The 16,852-nt window shown below is 40.4% G+C and overlaps 1 protein-coding gene across 4 annotated transcripts in view; it reads left to right on the top strand.

Moving 5' to 3' along the window:
* SLC20A2 (solute carrier family 20 member 2) overlaps positions 1–16,852 on the top strand; it is a 104,749-nt gene that overhangs the window by 7,460 nt on the left and 80,437 nt on the right. For 2 of the 4 annotated variants that reach the window (XM_079909450.1, XM_079909451.1), the window contains one exon: positions 4,989–5,467. The exons of 1 other annotated variant lie outside the window; for it this stretch is intronic. The gene's annotated coding sequence lies outside the window, so the exon portion shown is untranslated. Of the gene's footprint in view, positions 1–3,001; positions 5,468–16,852 lie in introns of those variants that run through there. One more of the 4 variants, XM_079909453.1, reaches the window with a different exon arrangement.

A 16,852-nucleotide genomic window follows, 5' to 3' on the forward strand; every position in this document is an offset into this window, starting at 1 on the left:
GGACAGGAATAAAGACGCAGATGTAGAGAATGGACTTGAGGACACGGGGAGGGGGAAGGGTAAGCTGGGATGAAGTGAGAGAGTGGTATGGACATATATCCACTACCAAATGTAAAATAGATAGCTAGTGGGAAGCAGCCGCATAGCACAGAGAGATCAGCTTGGTGCTTTGTGACCACCTAGAGGGGTGGGATAGGGAGGGTGGGAGGGAGACACAAGAGGGAGGGGATATGGGGATATATGTATATGTATAACTGATTCACTTTGTTATAAAGCAGAAACTAACACAACACTGTAAAGCAATTATACTCCAATAAAGATGTTAAAAAATAATAGTAATACAGGAGGGAGGAAATAGGTATGGATGAAACAAGTTGACAGAAAAAAAAGAAAGAAAATTAGTTTGTGGGTTAGAGCTAAGATGGTTAACTGACATAAGTAAATTTTATTGTTTTCAGCTCTTCTTAGTTTTGCTACTAAGTCAGTTGATCTCATCAGTACTTTTCTCCTCTGGAGATTGTGGAAACCATTGTTCACAGTCAAGTTTTACCCAGCAGCGAGAAACAGAAACAAAAGAACAGGTTTAAAAATTTAATTTAATATAGTGAAATTCCAGAAACCATTTGTCTTTTTTTAATATTTCCTTTCCCAGAGGTTTCTTTTACTTTATCCTTTTTTTTGCCTTTCTACCCTACCTATTTATCACCTGGTCTCACTTTTACATTTTTCCTCATTTGTCCAGAATTTCTTGTTTGGTATCTTTGCATTTTGCCTCCTTCCTTCCTTTTTCTATGACTCAGTCTCCCATTAAAAATGCTGTCTGTTCCTTGGGCATGCCTCCTTCCGCGCCGGCCCCACCGTTCTTTCTTGTCCCCTCTTGTAATTTAGTTCCTGTCCTCTCACCCCTGCCTGGTTCCTCCTCGCCTCTGCTCACTTCTGTCACCTTCCGTCAGTGACGACCTCTCCTCCACCACCTCCCGTCCGCTTCTGTCTGTAGAGCTCACTGATCTGTCACGGTTTCATCGTGACAGATGAAACAACATTTATGCTGTTTTCTTCCTGTACCTTTTGTGCATTTGCTCCGTGAGCTCTTTTTCTATTTTCCTTGTCCCTGGGTGGCAGGTATTACTAGATGCATTTGTTGTCTGTACTTGCATAGAACACAGGTCCTTGCTGTGTATTTCCTGGGTAGCCAGGATGAATCAATTATTATTAACTTTTCTTGGAACATTGAGCTTCCTGTGTTTTCTGCTTCTAAGAATTAGATTGGTATTCTAGAAGACTAATACTACTTTAAAGAGAGGAGAGTCATATGATTTTAACATTTTTAACTCTTTATTCAAGAGTTCATGCCATTTCACTTCACTGCCTTGTCTTGAAAAATTAAAGAAGACAGATATCCAAAGCAGGTTTGGGGGTAGGGGCGGGTGGAGGATGAGAAGAGAAAGATAAATACCACAAAAGGGCTCGCAATCAATTTCTATAGATGGAAAACGGAAACCACAAACCGCAGACTCTAAGATTTAGTAGGTAAAAGGTCCCCTAAAAGAATAAAAAGTATCAGTAATTCCGTTAACTAATCTGAGTACTAAGTCATCTATATTTTTATATGTTCCTTGAAGTTCCAGGACTTTAATAACAAAACAGAAACTTAATCTTGTAAATATTCATTTTATTTTGAGAGACTTGATGTCTCCTTAAGTATTAACCTGTGTCATTTTGTAATTATACCGTACCAGTCTCCAAATGTCATGAATAACCAACCCTGTTAGTTTCTTGTGTGGGAAAGCGTATAAATTGTGTGGTCTTGCCCCTCTGGACTCTGGAGTCATGTTGTAATGAAAAGGTAGCTTTTTGGGAAAATCTTAACGTTCTGCTGTTGATGGTTTACCTTGTTGTAGATTTTTCCTTCATTCTTGCATGCACTATGCGTGTCGTGCTGTCCTGTAATTGCGTTTTGTGCAGTGAACTACTGGAGGTGGACTAATGTGAGTGCAGATGCAGCTTTATTAAACGTGAAAAAGAAAAACCCTATATACCGCATAATGTAGTGTCTAAATGCTATGGTAAGAACAGCCCTACAGATTCAAGCTGATCATGTTGGATCTCCTTTCTGCCTGCGTCTGCCCTCCTTGAGGTGGTGGTTGGCAGGTATCTTGAAGCTGGTTCTGTAATGTTCACCACCCGTGAGCAGCTAGCAGAATCAACATCAGAACCGCTGTTAAGTACTAACAAGAAATGCATGCAGATGTGCTAAATACAGGACTGTGTTCTGGGATTACAGAGATGAGCAGGGTGTGAGCCGTTCTCTCTGGAAGCTCATCGTTGAGTAGGGAATGTTGATAAGTGACAACTGCAACACAGTAGGGCAGATGCAAAAATATACGTAAGTAGCTGCTGTCATAGGAAGAGATTAATTGGGAGAGTCAGAAAGTAGAGGTCAAAAGCCTCAAAAAGTCAGATGTAATGTGTAGGTAATGGGGGATGTGCGTGTGTGTGTATTGCGATTATGAAGTAATTGCTGGTCTCTCCTTATTACCTGTGTGAACTGGGCAAGTTACTGAAAGCACTCAGGCTCAGTGTCTTCACTTTGAAATGGTGATAATTGTCTAGTAATGTTACATGGATTCAATGAGGTAATATATACGAGGTGCCAGTATGGTCCATTATTCAGTTATCATTTAAAAATTGGAGAAGGAAACACCCGGTAGAGAACATGGCAGATGAACATACTCTTATTATGTAGATAATGTTGCTGCCCCACATGCCTGGAATTCCCATTTCAAATTTGGTTTTATAGTTTTTAGGAAAACTTAACCTTAGTAAAAACCTTGTAGTCAATCCCCTTTTTTTTTTTAACCAAAAGAAGTTTATTTCGCTTAGTCTACTTGCCAGGTGTAGTTGTCAGTGACGGTGATTTCTTCCCATACATCACATCCATTCTCAAATTTAAAATTTGCTACAGTTAAGCATATTTGACAGAAATATGCCACAGGTTTTAAAGTGTTCAGCTAGAATGACATCACTGGGCTAGGTCTCCGTAACAACTGCTCTCAGGAAAATTAGAGTAAGATTTACTGGATGCAGACACTTTGGAGTGTATTATAAAATCAGTCTTTGTAGAGTTGTAATCACAACACTGGGTTATATATACGAACCTAAATTTAGTTCCTAGATTATATCTATGTTTTTGTTATTTTAAAAGCGTTTAAATTAACTTCTTTTAACAGAACCATACTGAACAGTCTGCATTTTCTAGTGTAGTAGAAAAAATTGGCACAGTGATTTAATATTATTTTGCTTATATTATGGTTGATTGATTTCTTTAAAATCTGGGTCTATGTCCTAGACCATAGGATAACCCTGCCGGGTAAATTTCTCACTTGAAACAAATGATTCTTCTGTTCTGTGTTGTTGAGTCTTGTTATAAAAGTCCACTAATTCATAGCATGATTAGACTTGTCTATTCTGTCGTGATTTTGTGTATTATAAGTGTTGTATTTGGGGTAATTTTTAAATATCAGTATTGGGCTAGAACTACCAGCCCAGAATTTTGATGAAAATATATGTCTTGTCTAAAGCATCTTTAAAGTTCCTTATTTACAGTCAAGGGATTTAAATCCGTTTCATTTGTATTTTATGGCTGGTGTTAATTTGTATTGATGTTACATTCATTTCCACAGCAAGGGAGACTTGGTGCATTAATATTCCAAAGTTTAGTTTAAGCCGGCTGTGATTAGACAAGTGGCTTTCACTTGTATTCTCTGGAAATTCTCCACAGCAGTCCTCTGGGCATGTTAACATGTTTAATCACCCTAATGAATGTCTAGTTAAGTTAGCAGAGGGCTTTGGGACATCACAGCAGATGGTGTAGGACGAGCTGAGGTGTTGGTTTTGTCTTTCAGTGCTCCTTATTATATACTTTGAGAAATGAAATTTTTTTCTGATAGTGTTTTATTTTTTCTTGGATTTTAATAATCAATATTATTATTATTAATAACAACAACAGTTACCATTATGGAGCCTCAGTAGGGCCAGGCTCTTGACATACATCGAACTCTTTGCTTCTAGTCAGGTAATTTTCTAATAAAATTTGAGGTTATGAAATACATTTATGTATTATGTGCAATATGTGTTTATATTGATAAATAAATAGGCAGATAAATGTTAGGGCAGTTCTGCAGATGCATAGGTTTGTGGTGAGCGTTACATCTCCCCGCTGTGAAAGTAAGGATGTTGAGGGAGGTTTTTGAGCTGCCCAAGGTCACACAGACAGCAAATGGTGAAACCAGGATTGTACTCCAGGTCTGATGAAATCCCATGCTTTCAATCACTTTCCTGTTCCGCCTTTAAAATATTTCCCCTTGAAAAAGTAAAGTTTAGCTGTTTTATAAATGCATCTTATTTTGAGCTAAGGTGGTTTCTATTAATTCTATGCTGTACAGCTACTTTTTCCCCAAAAATAAAACAACTGTGTTCTTGACCTGGGAATAATGAGGCTCAATGTTAAAAGTAACCAATGCTTAGTGGAAAAACAAAACCAAATACTATGGAAAAGTATAAAGGAGGTGGTGAAAATCACTAGGTATGTGGTTTGATGTATAGTTGGTCTTCCAGACTTTTTGGTGTATAAATACACATATGTATATTTTTAAAGCAAAAATAGATCCATAACATTCACGTTGTTTAGTAATTCTTCTTTCATTTATTATATATTGGCCATCCTTCCACAGCATTATAAGTTTACATCTTCATGAAAATTTTTCTTTTTTTAAAAATAATCCTTTTATTTTAGAACAGTTTTGGGTTTATGGAAAATCGCAGAGCTGGTGCCAAGAGTTCCCTGTTTCCCTGATCATTAACGTCTTACCTTAGTGTGGTGTGTTTGTCAGAACTAATGAGCCAATATTGATACATCGTTATTAACCGAAGTCCATGCTTCCTCAGATTTCCGTAGCTTTTTTACCTCCTGTCTTTTTGTGTTCCAGGATCCCGTCCAGGATTCCATACTTCAGCCCTCAGGTCTCCTTCGGCTCTCCATGCCTGTGACAGTTTCTTATAGACTTTTCTTGTTTTTTATGACTTGGACAGTTTGGGGGCGTACTAGTCAGGTGTTGTAGGGTGCCCCTCAACTGGGGCTTCGCAGATGTTCTTCTCATGGTTCCACTGGGGTTGTGTGTTTGGGGGAGAGAAACCCCTGGGGCCAAGAGCCGTTTTCATCCCATCGTTTCTAGGGTGCCTTCTGTCTGTGTGACGTTGACCTTGGTATCCTGACTGAGGCGGTGCTTGTCAGGTGTCGGTACTGCGGAGTTACTCTCTTTCTCCCCTTCGCATCTGTGCTCTTGGGAAGAAGGCAGCACCCGTGTCAGGAGTCGGGGGCCATGCTCCACTTCTTTGGGGCAGGGCAGGGGACCTACCTACAGTATTTGGAATTCTGCAGCACAGGAGCTTTGTCTGTTCTCCGCAGGTATTCATTTATCCAGTCTGTTTACTTATATCAGTGTAGACCAGTGGGTATTTATACTTGTGTTATAATCTGACACAACACTACTGTCTGGCTCAAATTGTTCCAGCTTTGGCCATCTGGAGAGCTTTCAGCTGGTTCCTGCCTCCCTTTGCCATACCCTGTTATTGTGGGTTAATGTCTTCCTTTTTTTACATAGCTCCTTGGTATTCCATTGTAAGAGTACACCATAATATATTTAATCCCTCTTTAATGATAATTTAGGTATCAGATTTCTCACCATTGTAAACAAGCTGGTGATGAACAGTCTTCAAAAACTGTATTTAGAAAATATTCTTTGATCCTTCAGGAAAAGTTGCAGTGTTAAAAGGACTGCCCATTTTACATTTTAGGTGTCCCTGACTCTTTCTTAAGGATATTTAAGCAGATTTCTGAGGAGTGAGCATTTCCACCTGACCTGGGAAAACAGTGGTGTGTTTATCACTGTAGCTGCCTCCCTTCTTTTTTGCTTTTTTTCATGTGATCAGGGCTGGTGGTGCAGGTGGCACCAGTGGCCCGAAAAGCTGCTTTGAGAATTAATCTCCGTGTCCCTATCACCCAGCTTTATCTGTCAGCTTGTGGCCAATCTTGTTTAAAACTGCCACCCACTACCCCCCCACACTTATTATTTGCATTGAATTTACGGATGGAGTGATAAAGGGCAGAAAGTTTCCTTTTGCTTTTTCTAAGCCATACTGAAGCCAACCTTAACTGCATTACTGCATTTAAAACTATTTTATTGCAAATAAATATTCATCCTGCTAGCCCCTGTTGTTCATTGTATGAGGATTCTGGTTTTATTCTAGCCTCATTCAGACTGTCCTGCCTGGCATTTGACGAGGTTGCAAGCTTTCCCTTTTCTTTCCTGAATGGGCTTTGTGACAGTCGATCAGCTCTACTTCCCCCACCTTGAGTGCCTCGTTTGTATTATTTCCGAATTTTGGCTCCCTCTAATCTACCTGTTTCCATTCAGCGAGCACCTTTTAAAGAGGAGAAATCAATGTTACTCTTCTTCTCAATTCTAAGCAAAAGTTTAAAAGATAAAAAAATAACCACACTTTCAAATACATCTCTGGTCACGTGCATTCAGTTATCCAGGGCTGATGTGTATTGTGGATTTAAGTTCTTGGAAGACACACTGTTCAGCAGGTATGCTGTGGGCGTATTTAAGATTTTACATCTGTAGTATTTCACCTACTCTGCCTATATTAAGCTACTTCTTAAACCCTTCTTGATACAGTAATCATCCTCTTTGCTTTGAGATGGTCTTTGACATCATTGCTACTTGCCAGCTGTGTGACCTTGACTGAATTTCTTACCTTTCCGTTTACTCATCTGAAAAGTGAGGCTGTTTAGCAGCCACCACCTCACTGGACTGAGTGTTGAGTTGAATGAGATCAGCTGTAGTGCCTGGTGCGTGATAAATGCTCAGTAAATACTATTCGTCATCTTTTCCTCTCCAGCCATCTGGTATATCTCCCCTTACTTGTTTATACCTTCACTTAGATGAAGAAAAACGGTTTATTGTAAGTAAGTCACCACCTTCATGTTTCCCTCAAACTTGTTTTAAACTTTTTGTTTTGAAATGGTTACAGATTCACAGGAAGTTGTAAAAATACAGAGAGTTCCCGTGTATCCTTCACCCAGTTTCCCCCAGAGGCAGCTAGTACCAGAGCAAAAGTGGAAAATAGACCTCGGTACAATCCACAGAGCTTATTCAGATTTCTCCAGTTTTACATGCACTGTGTTTGTGTGTGTGTGTGTGTGTGTGTGTGTGTGTGTATATGTGGGGGTGTGTGTGTGACTATGTGTGGGTGTGTATGTATATGTGGTGTGTGTGTGTGACTGTGGGTGTGACTGTGGGTGTGTGTGTATTATATGTGGGGTGTGGGTGTGTGTATATGTGGTGTGTGTGGGTGTGTGTGACTATGGGTGTGTATGTGTATGTGGTGTGTGTGGGTGTGTGATTGTGTGTGTGTGTGTGACTGGTGTATATGTGGTGTGTGTGTGTGTGTGTGACTATGTGTGTGTGTGTGTATATGTGTGGGGGTGTGTGACCATGTGTGGGTGTGTGTATATGTGGGGTGTGTGTGTGTGACTGTGTGGGTGTGTGTGTATATGTGGTGTGTGTGTGACTATGTGTGGGTATGTATGTATATGTGGTGTGTGTTTGTGTGTGTGTGTGTGTGTGTGTGTGCAGTTCTATCGCGTGTAGATCTGTGTAGCCACCACCACAACCAGGACACACAACTGACCCATCAACTCAAGGCTTCTGCTTGCTACCTCTTTATATCCTTCCCTCTACCCACCAACCCTTGGTAACCACTAACGTGTTCTCCAGCTTTATAATTTCGTCATTTTGAGACTCTTATATAAATGGAATCATGCAGCCTGTGACCTTTTGAGATTGGCTTTTTTAACTCGGCATAATGCCCTGGAGATCCCTTCACGCTGCTGCGTGTATCAAGTTTGTTCCCTTTTATTGCTGAGTACTGGCATGGTATGGATGTATCACAGTTTAACCTTTTGTCTTTTGGAAGGACATTTGGGTGGTTTCCAGTTTGGGGCTATTGCAGATAAAGCTGTTGTGAGCATTTGTATACAGGTGTTTTGTGTGGACCTGAGTTTTCATTTCACTAGGATAAATGCTTAGGAGTGCAATTCCTGGATCAAAACTCATGTGATGGACCGTTGTAAGCTTCTTTGAAAATATATGCTAATGCCGTCCACACTTGTAGATACATATATATATATATATATATATATATATATATATATAGGCAATTATTTGTTAATACCAGCCATTATAAATCATATAAATAATATACATTGTCCTTTGTTTTAACTATCTTTCTGTATAAATTGTGGCATGCGTCCAAGTATAGAATTCTGTCTTTTTTGTACTGTAATGTAATATGTACTAAATAAATATTTCATTTTGTTAATGAATCCCCTTTCACACTTTATTAAAAATTTTCTTGGACATATAATTGTTCTCAGATACTGAATTTGAATGGGGGAAATAGTTCATGCAATGGTTTTTCTTTTTATCAATTTTCTACGATGTGGTAGAGCTGAATTTTTAAAAATACTTAGATTAGCGCAAAAAACCAGGAAGTCCATTAATTGACTAATATGTGGCAAAATTTCAGATAATCGGTAGAATAGTGCTGGCACTTTTGCTTTCCAACATAATGTTTGGCATCCTAAGATGTTTCATAAAATCATTGTCTCCAAAGTTTATAATAAATGATGTTATTATTCAGATGAAGCTACAAATACTCTTTTGACATGTGAAGGGTCCTTAATTGTGGTAGCCATGGATTTACGTAACTTTATTTAATTTGGGCATCAAAAGTCCACATAAGGACGATGTGAATTATAGACGGTGGACAGGGTCAGCTGGTTAATCGGTTTTGGCTTTCCCAAATGTAGCCTTGAAATAACCGATAAAGAAAAAGCTCTTTGTAAAAGATTGGGAGAAAGGAAGGAAGAGGATGAACTGTAAAAAGCAGTGGTTCTTAACTCTGTCTGAATTATCTAGTTAGCTTTAAAAATGAAACAAGTACCTACACCCAAGCCAGTTAACTTAGAATCTCCGGAAGTGGCGCCCAGGCACTGGTATTTTTAAAAAATGCTTCCAGGTAATTCTGATGTTTAGCCAAGGTTCAGAACCCCTGAACCAACAGGAATGGCGTCTCTGCTCATATGTCTTCACCTTAGAATTTGCTAGTGTTTGTGCTTCATGCGTCCATCTCCTGCATATTGGACTAACGTGGATTCCGCATACCTTTTATTTACGGCTCTGCTGAGGTGCGTATTTTCCTAAGGGGGGAAATAATCACACTTGTGAATTGTGGACACATTTAATCTACAAAACACAGCTTTACTCTGTATTACAGAAGAGTGCCTGTGACATGGAATCAAGTACCCCAAACAGTAAAAAACTCAGAATCACTGAAAAGTCAAAAAGGAAGTTAGATTTCGTCCAAGGTATACCGTGGGTGGGAACCTTTGGGAGAAATTAGGCATTTAGAAAACCTGCCTGGGACTTCACTGGCGGTCCAGTGGTTAAGACTCCATGCTTCCACTGTGCGGGGCACGGGTTCAATCCGTGGTCCGGGAACTAAAATCCTGCATGCCGTGGGGTGCAGCCAAAGAAAAAGAAAACCTGCCTGGAGTGCTGGGATGAGAGAGCTGAGTCTATTTATAGATCCTATTGTCGGCTTTATTTAGTTTCTTTTCTTTTTAGAATTTATGACTTTGCAAAAGCAGCATTAGCTTGTAACAAGTGAAAGTATACAAGGATGAACAAAGAAAAAAAGAATTCATCCCCCACCCATGTTCACAGATGTGAATTCTTCCACACCTTTTCCTGTATTCAGAAAAGTATGTCTAAGGATGTAGGGTTTGTCGGGTTTTTTTGCTTTTTAAGTAGGATCATACTCAATAAATTATTCTGAAGCTTGCTTTTCCTCCTTAATATATCATGGGTATCTCTCCAAGTCAATAGATCAGCTCTAACTCTTGTTTCCAAAAAATGAATTAAAATTTTCAACACACCATAATTTATTCAACCATTGCCCTGCAGATGGATATTCAGGATGTTTCTCCCCACACACGTTTTTTTTGTCACTACAAACAGTGATGCTACACGTATCTTTGTATGTATAACTTTAGGTGCTTGTGCTTTTGTGTCTAAAGTATTCTTAAAACCTGTGGTTTGGTTTTGGGCAGATTTCTTAGTTTCTGGATATCTTCTCTGATAGAATTAGTGAGTTAAGGTCTGTTGAATTCCAGTTGATTGGCTTCTTCTGGGTATTAAGTTGGGCATTAGATAGGAGAATCAATTATTTTAGAAATGGATCTGAATGAATTCCAGTGACCGTAGGTGTTTTTCATAGGTCCTAGAATTCCTAAGGTTTCACCTTAAACAGGCCAATGGATGGGCTTCATGGGGGTCCAAGAATCATTTGATATTGATTGCAAAACTGTGTACATTTTATGGCTTTCATCAGATTTTCAACAGGGCTGTTTCCTCAAGGAAGGCTGACAGCAACCTAGGAGAGATGACTAATACCACACATAGCAGACTGGATTCAGAATAATCTGAACAGGTTGTGGTAATGTTCTAAAACCAGCAAGATGAAGTGGCCTCAGGAGGAACCATCTGCAGGAGTTGAGGACTGCCCCACATGCATCTGAGACAAAAACGAGCTATGAGTTTATTTGGCCACAGGCTTCTGTGAGCCTCTCTGTGATGCGGCTGCTGAAAATAGATGTTAGACCACACCTGGTGAATGTGTTTACTCCTGTGACCCATGCTTAGGTGAGACATTAGCAGGGGAGGGAGACCGGTGGTGGGCTGAGAAAAGAAGTCGCGGGAGGAACCACCGGAGGAGGAGTTGGGTCGTTGGAGCAGGAGAGGGTGTTGAAGAGCAACGTGCATTAGGGACTGGCAGGACCGGAAGGTGGTGTGGAGAGCTTGTGCGCGTGGACACACAAGTGCTCAGTAAATACCTGACGGAGTGGACATCACAAGGCAAAGGATTGTGACCTGCTCTGAGCTCTGGTGAGAGTTCTCCAGTGATGGGGTGGGCGCCCTGGAGAGTAATGACTTCAAGCCTATGATGGGGGGACCAGGACAGGGGCTGTAGGAAGGAATTCCTGCTCTAAGTGAAAGATTGTACCATAGGACTTCAAAACCCTTTTAATTGGATTGTCATATTTCTTCTCTCAGGTGCTTAAATTCCAAAACAGGAGAGAATTCTAGGATAATATTGTCGGCTCTTTTAAAGTGCTTTTATAGAGGCGATGGTTTTAACTCAAAGGCTACATGATTGCCAGTACAGGTGTTTGAAAGGTGCTGAAATGTTGAAATATAACAGGTTTTTATCTGAAACTTGCGGCGCGTAAGTTATTCCACTGCTAAACCTGAAGTAACTAGTCTAGGCCTGTAGTGTGTGGTTTAAGACTTTATTTTTGTTTCTTTAGAGAGGAGAAAAGCCACATTCTTTTCATGCTGCAAAAAGAGAGTAAAAAAGGAAATTTCACCACTTCCTGGCTTCATTGTGGCCTCCGGAAACATAGGACACTATCTTCATTAGACTAATTGTTCGGAATCCTGACTCAGATGATAATAATACTGCCTGGAATTTGTGTCTTGCTTGTTGTCTGCACAGGCCTGCATCCAGGTCTGCATACCGCCCTGTGCAGATGTAGCTCTGATATTTCACTTGGGTGAGACACAGATATCTCTTATCGCCCCTCAATAACTGAAACAATATAAAAATCCTTTAGGTTGTGGAAATGGATGAATACTGTCAAGTTTTTTTTTTTTTTTTTTAATTATAAAGCTTTAAAAAAAAAGAAAAACCCTGTATCTCACACTAGTGGTCTTAGAACAGCTTGGGGGCTGCTGCCACTTCCGACCATGGGTTCCATTCCTTTTTATGGTGCCAGAGAGGTTTAGGTCAGGGCTTAAGGAGATGGGCTCCACCACGCGCTGGCTTTGGGACCTGATCTCCCAGTCTGTTTCCTTGTAGAGGGAAGGTAACGATAGTACTTACACCCCAATAGAAGCACTTAGCATGGTGCCCGGCTCATGGAGAGGACTCCCTAAACATTCTGCTGCTATGTTCTGCTGTCCCCTCTTGAGCTCCTTTCTATTTTTTTCCTGATGTAGCAGATAGTGCCACTGATATGTCTTATACTATCTGGAACACAGCATGTCTAAAACTAATTTGTGTGTTCCCTCCCCTCCCCCTTCCTCCTCTCATCCTAAATCTACTTCTGCTCTGTCCTGTCTCCTCTCCACCCTCCAGAGGTGCTGGGGGCACCGCAGGCTCTGGAGGATTGAATTCCTGCTCCACCACTTAATGCCGCATGACCTTGGACAAGCGCCTTAATGTCTCTAAATCTCAGTTTCTTCAGTGATCAACCTGATTGCAATCTGTCTTCTAGAATTGGGAAGATTCCCTGAGAGGAGTACACGTTAAGTGCTTAGTGTCATTCCTGACACTTAAGTAAGTGCACAAATACATGTTTATCACTAACAATTCTAAAGCTAGAAGTGGTGGTGTCAGCCTGAATCCCTCTTCCTTCCCCTCACCTGGGAATCATCAGTGCTATTGATTCTACCTCAGAAGTCCCTCTCTCCTCTTTCTATTCACTGCTTTTAGGTCAGGGTTTCTTCACTTGAGTCCACTGCTCAAAGAGGTTCATAATCCCCTGAAATTTTGACATAGGTGCATTTTTCTTGAGGAGAAGGCATCTAACCTTTATCATTGACTTTCACACAGGTCAGTGACGCAGGAAAGGTTACTACTAACTACTGGCTTAGACTCTTACCTCTCGACTGTATTTGGTAACCTGTCCATTGACATTCCTCCCCTGGTCTCTGTGCCTCTGATCTACTCTTCCCACTGTTGCCCAGTTATTTATTTATTTATTTAGTGTTCTTACACCCCCATCCTATGCATACAGTTGTGTTGACTCTCTGTTGCCTGTAGTGGCTGTTCTCACCCCAGCCACATAACAGAGTCACATGGGAAGACTGTTAAAAAACACCAATGCCCAATCCCCATCCTGGACCAATTAATTGATACTAACAAATACCAGACATCAATATTTTGTTTTAAACCTTCCCAGGAGACTTTAACGTGTAGCCAGAGTTGAGAGCCTCAGCGGTACAAGACAGTGGACCACCGCGTTAGCATGGCACATAGGGACCGCAGCAGTCGACTTTTTCAGCCTAATCTTCTGCCTCTTCCCCCATTCACATCCTGTCACTTACACTCTGGGCACATAGTTTTTGCTATTCTCAGAACATGCTCCAAGCTTTTGCCTGGACTGATCGCTCTGCCTCAAATGCCTTTCGCTCTTTCTCTGCCTGGTCATTTCCGTCGCAGACCCTCCCCAAGTCCCAAAGACAGTTGCAACCTTCCTTTTGTGCAGACTTCTATTATAGGCCTTACACTGTATTACAATTATTTGTGTCTGTCTTCCATACCACACTGAACTCCTAGAAGGTAAGATCCTTATTTATTTCACCTTTCTCGTGCTTGGCACCAGCTTAACAAGTTCCCTGAAAGTCTGATGAATAAGTAAATGAGAGGGGAAAGCAGCCTACTCTGGGGAATCAGAAAGCCCATGGGGTTGGAGCGTATAAGTAAATATGCTGTACCAGATGTGGTGAGGAAGGCTCGGCAGAAGTTCATCCTCTACTGTTGCTTTTTTGTACTTTTATAAAAAGGAAAGATGGAAGTATATGAGTTTCTCACCTGGGACTAGGAAAGTCGAGACCAGCTTTGACAATAGCTCCAAACATTGTTGAGCTTACAGTCATGTGACGTTTGGCTCCTGAGATGGTGCCGAGGTTTCTGAACGAGAGACGAAGAATCAGCCACTCCGATGGTGGCAGCTGTTTGTTTTGCCCAGTGGACTATCCTAACTTAGTTACTGATTTAAAGATACCCTTATATGGACGGTTCTCCAGACATTATATGTTTCTAATTTTGATCTCATCTCTGACCCTTAAGTTTTAGCCGCCGTCTTCTCTTGGCTGTTGTTAATACTTTTTTTCTCAGTGTGTCTCAGAATTGTCCAACACATTCTAAAGAATCGTAACTTAAATGTGACTGATTCCTCCTTTTCTTCAGTGCCCAGGATTAAATCTTGAAAGAGATTGCTTTAGTGAATGATCTGAGAGATTCTTTTGGGTATTGTTTGGGGCTTTATCTTAATCATTCTTCCTGTGCACTGGCCTGCCACTACACTCTTAGGAGAAGGTGTGGCTTATTTAACACTTTCATACAAAGAACAGTAAGTACGAGTCTGACATCATGATTTGCATGTTTTTCTGATAGGCTGTGTATGAACAACTAGAATACCCTTTGTCTAACTGGCTGTTTATTATCCTATAATCCAATATCATATCTTATCCTTATTCAAAATCAAAGTGTTAGTTGGACTTTATTAATATGCTACTCTTTTACATGTCCATCATCTTATTTAAAAAGAGGGTTTTTTTTTTTTACTTTTTAAAATTGAAGTATAGTTGTACAGTGTTTTATAAGTTACAGGTCTACTATGTGGTGATTCACAATTTTTAAAGGTTATGCTTCATTTATAGTTATTATAAAATATTGGCTGTATTCCCCACGTTAAGCCTTAAAGAAATCTGGATTTGTCAAGAACTCCTCCTTTCAGTGTAGTTGACATGAAAGGATCTTAATTAGTGAAACTAAAAAGAATAATTTTTAGTTATTTTTTAGGAACACGTTTTTAAAAACAGATCTGACTCAAAGAACTGGGAGCCGGGCGCGGTGGCGCGCGCCTGTAGTCCCAGCTACTTGGGAGGCTGAGGCAGGAGGATCGCTTGAGCCCAGGAGTTCTGGGCTGTAGTGCGCTATGCCGATTGGGTGTGTGTCCGCACTAAGTTCGGCATCAATACGGTGACCTCCTGGGAGCGGGGGACCACCAGGTTGCCTAAGGAGGGGTGAACCGGCCCAGGTCGGAAACGGAGCAGGTCAAAACTCCCGTACTGATCAGTAGTGGGATCGCGCCTGTGAATAGCCACTGCACTCCAGCCTGGGCAACATAGCGAGACCCCGTCTCTAAAAAAAAAAGAACTGGGAAATGCACCCTTTCCTGGCAATTAGAGAGACAGGAAGAGAATGTCAAGAAAAAGAAGAAACCGAGTCTTACAATGTGAGCGCTAAGGTCTAAAATGGGTAATTGTTTCCTGTTTCACAGTCTACAATCAACCCCAATACCCCGGTACCATTTGTCCACGCTTCTTTTTGTGAACCAGGGTCTGTGTAAAGGAGCTGGTCTCTATGTTTCTGAGAATGGCCTCTTGGATTATTATAATTTCTGGGCTATTACAGTTTTAAGAGCTGAGTTGTTAATCCTTCTGTTTTTTTGTTTATTGCTGATATTCTGAAAAATGAGCCCTCATTGGAGCACTTTTTAAAATGAAATATACAGTACTTAAGAGATAGAATCATGTACATTTATCTCAAGAGACTAGGCTCTTTCCCCCCCATTGAAACCAGCCACCTACTGGATTCTTGTAGCTAAGTGAAGTTAGAATCTCTTATGAATATTTCAGCTCTTCTAATTTGAGGTTGATTTTGAACTGCTTACCCCCGAAGTGACCACTTCTCAGTGTGTCTGGTTGAGAACAGACCACATCCATTTACAAAAAACCTGTTAAAAGTTAGAAAGCAAATCCTTGATTTCCCAACTGTTTTGGTAAACTGGTACCAAGTGTCGTGTTTTCCCACACACTTAGGCATCTTACAAATGCTCGGCGACTTGAGAATGGAACACAGGAGCCATGAGAACTTACTTGAAATTATTATTAGTAAAACTGGCAGCCTTGGGCTGCTATTATGAGGGTCCTTTCAGATTTACCCTGCAAGTTTCCTGTAAAAACCCAGAGCCCCAAAGTAGATTCTCTACTATGTACAGGTGGTTCAAACAGGAATTCCCCTTCATCATTATTTTACATAGGTAAAATAAACATTTTTTAAAAAAATCCATGCCAAGTACTGTTCTGAGTGTTGTATGTCCATTGACTCATTTTTACAAGTCTGTTAACTTGCCTGTGGTTGCTAAGCTAGTAGGCAGTGAAGTTGGGATTCGAATGAACCCAGCAGCACGGCTCTATTAAAGAGCTCACCTACAGCCCTCTTTTAGTCCTTACCCTGAAAAGAGATTGTAGGAGCTGTTGAAGTTGGCTTAATTGCTTGTGAAACAGTGTGGCTGAAATAACAGAAATGAATACTGAATGCTAATGTGCCAGAAGGTTTTGGAGGTTAATAGCTTGTTGTCTGATTCTTAATAGTTTTCCTATAATTGGATGGAGTCAACTGAGAAGTGGGCATTTACGATTAGCAGTTCAGCATAACTTGTTAATTCACATTCTGTTCACCAGTGCAGAATTGACAATACAGTTTGATCTGTGGTGGGTGAAATTTTCACTGCTGCATTATCTATGAAAAAGAGGTTTTGAAACAATAGTGTAAGATTGCAGGACATTTTTACTTATTTCAACACGACAGAATATTTTCAAGTACTTTTAGCAGTATTTTTTTAATATAATCTGTATTTTCATCTTAAAAACAGAGGGAACTCAGTTTAATATTTGTTAATAGGTTCAAGTAATACAGCTGCATTTAAAAGTGTTTTCAGTTTGGATATATAACTACTTGAAGCCAAATTAGACTAGAATTAGTAAGATTTCATTAACCTACCTTTTGAATCATGTGGCTTTGTCTACTTTTTTCCGCCTGAAATCTCAAATTACAGTACATTTAAGGCTTCTTGTTTTAGATTAGCTTG

This window comes from Stenella coeruleoalba, assembly GCF_951394435.1.
Source record: "Stenella coeruleoalba genome assembly, chromosome: 21".
NCBI classification, from domain to species: domain Eukaryota; kingdom Metazoa; phylum Chordata; class Mammalia; order Artiodactyla; family Delphinidae; genus Stenella; species Stenella coeruleoalba.